At 43.1% G+C, this 6,597-nt stretch overlaps 1 non-coding gene across 1 annotated transcript; it reads left to right on the forward strand.

Annotated features, from left to right (window-relative positions):
* Positions 1–6,008: 6,008 nt before the first annotated feature.
* Positions 6,009–6,131, forward strand: LOC136401654 (small nucleolar RNA SNORA26). Its single transcript, XR_010750670.1, has one exon. It is a non-coding gene; the product is annotated as a small nucleolar RNA SNORA26 (small nucleolar RNA).
* Positions 6,132–6,597: the final 466 nt, after the last annotated feature.

The following is a 6,597-nucleotide window of genomic DNA, read 5'->3' on the forward strand; positions in this document are numbered from 1 at the left end:
ATAAAGTAGTCTTGGTTGTAGGTTCTTGTTCTGCATTACTTTGAATATTTCTTGCCATTCTCTTCTGGCCCCAAGTTTTTCTGTTGAGAAGTCAGATGTCATCCTTATGGGGGCTCCTTTGTAGGTGATAACTTTTTTTTCTCTTGCAGCTTTTAATATTTTCTCTTTATCGCTTAGCTTTGGTATTTTAATTATGATGTGTCTTGGTGTAGGTTTCTTTGGGTTTCTCTTTAATGGAGTCCTCTGTGCTTCTTGGATTTGTGAGAGTTTCTCTTGCATTAATTTAGGGAAGTTTTCAGCTATGATATGATTGAACAAAGTCTCTATCCCTTGTTCTTTTTCTTCTTCTTCAGGAACCCCTATGATGCGGATGTTATTTCTCTTCATGTTGTCACAGAGCTCTCTAAGAGTTTCCTCTGACTTTTTGAGTCTCTTTTCTCTTTTCTTCTCTGCTTTTATGCCTTTATTCCAGTTGTCCTCTAACTTGCTGATTTGACCCTCTGCTCTATCTATCCTGTTTTTAATTCCTTCCACTGTGGTCTTTATTTCTGATATTGTATTTGTCATCTCCAACTGATTCTTTTTTATACTTGCTATTTCTTTATTTAAGTTTTCATACTGACCCTCCATTGTTGTTCTAAGATCCCTAAGCATCCTTACAATCATTATTTTGAACTCCGGATCTGGAAGTTTGATTATTTTCATATCACTCAGTTCATCTCTCGAAGGTGTCTCTTGTGGTTTCATTTGGATTGCACTCCTTTGTCTTCTCATCCTCTTTTTTGGGTGTTTTATTTATAGAGTTGGTTGAGTCTAGGCTTGGTGTTGTCTGCCTCCAGTTTTCAGTTGTGTTATTTCTAGGTCTTCTTGGGTTGGTATCAGCTGTTATCTGTAATCCACTTTCGGATTTGGGCAGCTTTGAAGTCTTGATTTGTTTGTTTTCTTAACAGGTGATAGTCTTGTTTACTGATCTCAGCAGGGGGCTTCCTTGAAACTGTATCCAGGAATGGGATGGGTGTCACCTGAGACTCTGAAGGCCTCTTTAGCCAGCTAACCTCACTGGGGGCAGGGTTTTTTCTCAGCTTCAGTAGGGGGAGGTGTATCTCAGATCTCCATGGAGACCTGAGTTACTGCCCCTCCTCCCCACTTCTTGTTTTCAGCTGTGTCTTGTTGAGCTGATTGGAGCTGGAGAGATGTCCGGAGATCTCTGATCCAGAAGCACTTCATCTCTGTTTTATGAAAGGTTCAGTCCCTCTCCCAGCTATGGCCGCCTCCAGCATGGATGAGTCAGCCCTTTTAACTCGTCTCTTGCATTCCTTAGCCCCTCACAGTCTGCCCCTCTCCCTGTCCTCTCTACCTGGGAGATAAGCTGGTCCTTTCAACGCACCTCGCTCCCTGGTCGCCAGGCAAGTGGCTGTGAGCAGTAGTTTCTGCTCCCCTTCCTCCGAGATCCTCTCTGGGCTCTCAGCCCCACCCCAACCCCTCCGTTCTGGCAAGCAGAGGAGTTTCAGGGGCTCCCTTCCAGGACTCCTGTGGTTTCTTCTTTGCTCCTTGGTTTTTGAGAGCCATTCTTGCAGTTCAGAGTTGGTTTCTCCTGCTGATTTTTCCTAAATTGATTTGTATTCCAGTTTGGTGGTGAGAGCTGGGCGTCTGTGCATCCACCTACTCTGCTGCCATCTTTTTTCTCCCCCCACCTTGTTTAACTGAAGAAAAATCTGTCAAAATCTAGAGGTGGTGTAGTAGGCTGAATAATGCCTCTCAACGATTTCAAGTCCTAATCTTAAAACCTGTAAATGCTACCTTATTTGAAAAAGGGTCTTTGCAGATGTGATTAGGTTAAGGATCTTGAGATGGGGATATCATTTTAAATAATCTCTGTGGGCCATAAATCAAATCACAAATTACTTTATAAGAAGGAGGCAGGAGACTCCATGTACAGTATTGGCTACGAAGATTGGAGTGATGAAACTTCAAGCTGAGGAATGCTGGTAGCCACCAAAAGTTAGAAGATTTGGGGAGCAAAATACACCCACCCCCTTACCCCAGCCTCCTATGGAAGCTTTGACAAACAAATATATTAGTTTTCTAGTTCTTGGTTAACTCCATTTTACTTCTAGAATGTACTACTTCCTACTTCCTTTGTACATGGATGTTTAGCTCTGTTCTGACATTTGTCAACCATGAACAGGCTTGGTTTTACCACACAGATGGAATGAAGAGATACAAGGAAAGACTGCAGGTTTTTTATTAGGACTTCCTACACTGGAGAAACAGTGGATTAAAAGAAAATCTAAGGGAGACACTGAGACTAATAAGTGTCTATGCAAGACAGTAAAAAAGAACAGGACCACGTGTTGTATGTTCATCCCAAAGGGGTAGAGAAAAGCAGTGTTAGTCTGTTCCCAGCAGCCTTTTTTTGTCCAGGCAGCTTGGTAGCTGCTCAGAGAGTTCAGGAAATTGGCCATTGTTATGTTTAAATTTGTGGACATTGGGAAACTTTTCTGCAGGTTGACCTATCATTTCTGAGTTTCTAAAACCAATCTCATTTATGTAGGGGAGATTTTTGGGGTTCAGAACCAGGCTTCTCCAATACATATTGCCCGGATTTGGCTGAGACCTTCTGCCCAATTCTGTCTGGTAACTAGATGCATGTCCTACTGACCTTATAGGGTCACTTATAGTCCTTCCTGCTCTTACAAATCTCATCCTACAGCCAGGATTATGTCATCGAATCTCAGCTTGGTGACCTAGGCTCTACTATCTGCTACATGTTTAGAGGACACCGAGATAAGAAAAGTGAAGGGACAGCAAATTGGTGTTCCTTCTGGCACCTTAACCCATTAACCCATGTTATTGTGATTTTCTGAATATCTACAAAAGTAGTGGCTGGGTGTTAGAATTTACGGATAAACTTTATTTCATTTCTTCTCCACCAAAATCATCTTCCTTTTTTGTGTGTATGACAGAGACAGATAGGGACAGACAGGAAGGAAGCATCAATTCTTCATTGGGGCACCTTAGTTGTTCATTGATTGCTTGTCTTTCCTGGGGGGCTACAGCAGACTGAGTGACCCTTTGCTCAAGCCAGAGACCTAGGGCTCAAGCTGGTGAGCCTTGCTCAGCCCAGATGAGTCCACACTCAAGCCAGCAACCTCGGAGTTTTGATCCTGGGACCTCTGCGTCCCAGATCAATGCTCTATCCATTGCGCTACCAGCTGGTCAGGCCCCAAATTATCTTAATCACATCTTTAACCAAACCCTACATCAAGTCTTATTATTTACTGTTAAAAAACATTTCAACAGCTTTCTATTGTCCTTAGCAGAAAACACAAATTATCAGGGTCTCCTGTGTGGTCTAGCCCCAGCTACTCTCTTTTCAGGCCACTCTGCTCCTACCTCCCTAAGTTCCATTTCCAGTTCTAGGTCCTTAATCCTGTCAAGTGCTCTCCAGTTCTCCATCCAGGCTCTACCAAAAGCTAGTCTTTGTATCTGTAGACCCCAACCCCACAAGAATAGCTTATCTTGATCAATCAATAAGAGGTGAGCCCTTTGTTTCTCTTCTGCGTCACCACCCTCCTCCCTCACACATGCCTGGTGAAAGGTAGTGTAGTAAATACGGTGTTTTTAGGGGTGACCTTTTCACTGTTTGGTTTCAAATCCCAGACCCACTACTTGCTTTCTGCTCTGTGACCTTGGAAAGTTATTCAACATACCTCATTTTTCCCACCTGTAATGTAGAGATGAGAAAAGGTATTTTGAGGATAAAATTGTTAACTGGTGGTAAATGCTTGAAACTAATAGAACATTTCCTTTTGGCATATACTCCAACTTTATTCCACTTGCTTGTTGACATGCTTGAGTCTGTCACCTAGGAAAAGGCTTACAATGGCCCACTCATGGTTGATTAGAGTCTACTTATCGACACTGTAAACGAGTATCAGGAAAGGAGGCTGGTCCTCTCCGGAGGGGCCTCGGGGCTGTGCTTGCTGAAAGAGAAGTGGGCTCCGCTTCTCTTTAAGTTTATATTTTTGAAGGGCAGACTCTAATCACAGTGTAGTTGTAGCGAAAAAATCTCTAGGTCGTGGTCCAGCCCTGCGGGTAACCGCTAGGGCAGGCATGGCCAACATACAGCCCGTGGGCTGGATCCGGCCAGCATAATGAGTTCATGCGGCCCGCGATTAAATTTTTAATATTCTCCGCTACCTTAAAATCTCAGCTACTCAGAAGCGGAAGCGTCTTTGATTATTGGAAATCGAGATATTTAAGAAGATAGTGATACAGAGAAAAGAATTCTACATGTGACTAATCTAGGGTTAACTTCCAATAATTGGTCGAAAGGATTCACGATACTTCTTTATTTTTTAAAAAATTCCATTATCAGAGATATGGACAAGAATGTGGTGGTTGAGGGGGGAGAGGGAGGAGGTTGGGGAAGGGGAGGGGCACAAAGAAAACCAGTTAGAAGGTGACGGAAGACAATTGGACTTTGGGTAATGGGAATGCAGCATAATCAATTGTCAAAATAACCTAGAGGTGTTTTCTCTGAACATATGTACCCTGATTTATCAATGTAACCCCATTAAAATTAACAATAAAAAAAGATTTACAACTTTTATACTCTTCTGTACTTGATATAAACTGTTTGACATTTAGCAGTGATGTGAAACCCACATTCTTTTAGGCGGAGTTTGCCAGTGCGCACCCAAGGTCAAACAATTTGTTATTTTTGTGGTCAAGTGTGCTGAATCAAGTGGCACTGTAGCATAGACTATAGCTGCAGTTGATAACTTAAAACGTGTCCAGGCTATTTGTAAAACTAAATAATTGTTTTATTTGTGATATACCCCTTCAAGCTCATTCTATTAATTAAATAATGTTTTGATTGATTGCCATACAGTTTGGATATTTATACCATATGTAATTATATTTTTATTAAAATATATTTTTATTAAAATAATATTGTATATTAAAATTTTTTTCACTCACATTTATTCATAAACAAATTACATAATAAAATTTTGTTTACCTAAATGAATTGTTTTTGTATTTAACATTTTTAAATTTTAATATTTCATCCAGCCCGTGAAAAAAGTTTTCTTTCTAATCTGGCGGGGGGGGGGGGGGGGGGGGGGGGGGGGGGGGGGGCACGGACGAACACGGGACATGGACTGTTGACCACACCTGCGCTAGGGCCTCCGCAGGAGAGTCCCAAGAAAGGCACATTGGCCTTAGAAACCCAGATCCACCAGGGCCAAGGCCTGGGGAGGGCCCATAACTCTCAGAGTTTCCCACAAGGATCCTGCGCCCAGGCTCAGCTCTTTCTACCGCCTTGGAAAGAGCCAGAAGGAGTCTGTGGCAGAGCCTCTGCCCTCCGAGCGCTGGAACCGGCCTCTTAAGTAGTTTCCTGGTCTGGGTCTGTGCCTGACTGGTGTCTGGGCCCTTGGGGTAGGGAAGTTGCCTGGTGAGCCTGCGGGTGTGTGGGCTGGAGTGGGGCTGGGTTCGCCTGCATCCCCTCAAGCTCTGTCTCCTCCAACACTGCGATGCTCCAAGCATAACGGAGGAGTAGAGCAGCCCTCCAGCCTGTGCCCTGCTTCTCCAGGGTGCAACCTCGCTTATTTATAGCGGGTTAGGGTTCCGGTCCTACGTCTCTTGTGAGGACAAGAGCCTGTCCAGAGTGACCTCCGGCCCAGAGAGTTTGTCTCCAACATCTGCGGGGGTGCAGCAGCCTGAGTTCTGAGTGCCGGTATGTATGTCTCGTCCTTGACATAAAATGATTTGAGCCCAGAGCACATGGCAAATGGCGGCTTGGGGTTTCTGGTGCAAAGGCCAGAATCTGGCTTCTTTAACGTAAAGGAAGTTTACATTCCCGAGCAGAATAGCTGCTTCTAATGGTTTGTTTATTTATTTATTTTTTTAAAGAAGCCGCTGAGATCAACAGAATATTGATAAAAGAGAAGAGCAGGAAACCACAAAGAGAAACTTGTAAAAAATTCCAAGTGCCCTTTCCTAAGCCCTTGTAAGGTTGACGCAGTGTGTTAGGAGGCTGAACACAGAGGGGTAAAGCAAGTCTCTATAAAACCCAAAGAAGGGATGGTAAAACTCCTCTTTCGATCCTGTTTGGAGTCATGGATGAAACAGAAGTAAAATTCCTTTCAGTTTGAGCAATTTTGCGATAGTTTTACACAGTTAATAGCAAAATGATAAAAATAACCTTACGTTTGATACCTTCCTGCCTGCTTTTAAAACACCTGTACACAAGGCTTTTTTTTTATATCATTTGAGATAACTAAGAAGAATATACCTCAAAGGTTTCTTTATGTTTAAATGGTTTTCAGAACCTTTTTTTTTTCTTTTAATAGAGACAGAGAAAGAGAGAGTCAGAGAGAGGGATAGAAAGACAGGAATGGAATGAGATGAGAAGCATCAATCATTAGTTTTTCATTGCGACCCCTTAGTTGTTCATTGATTGCTTTCTCATATGTGCCTTGACCGTGGGGCTATAGCAGACCAAGTAACCCCTTGCTCAAGCCAGCGACCTTGGGTTCAAGCTGGCTACCTTGGGGTTTCGAACCTGGGTCCTCCACATCCCAGTCGGAT

Source organism: Saccopteryx leptura, chromosome 3 (genome assembly GCF_036850995.1).
Source record: "Saccopteryx leptura isolate mSacLep1 chromosome 3, mSacLep1_pri_phased_curated, whole genome shotgun sequence".
Classification (NCBI taxonomy): domain Eukaryota; kingdom Metazoa; phylum Chordata; class Mammalia; order Chiroptera; family Emballonuridae; genus Saccopteryx; species Saccopteryx leptura.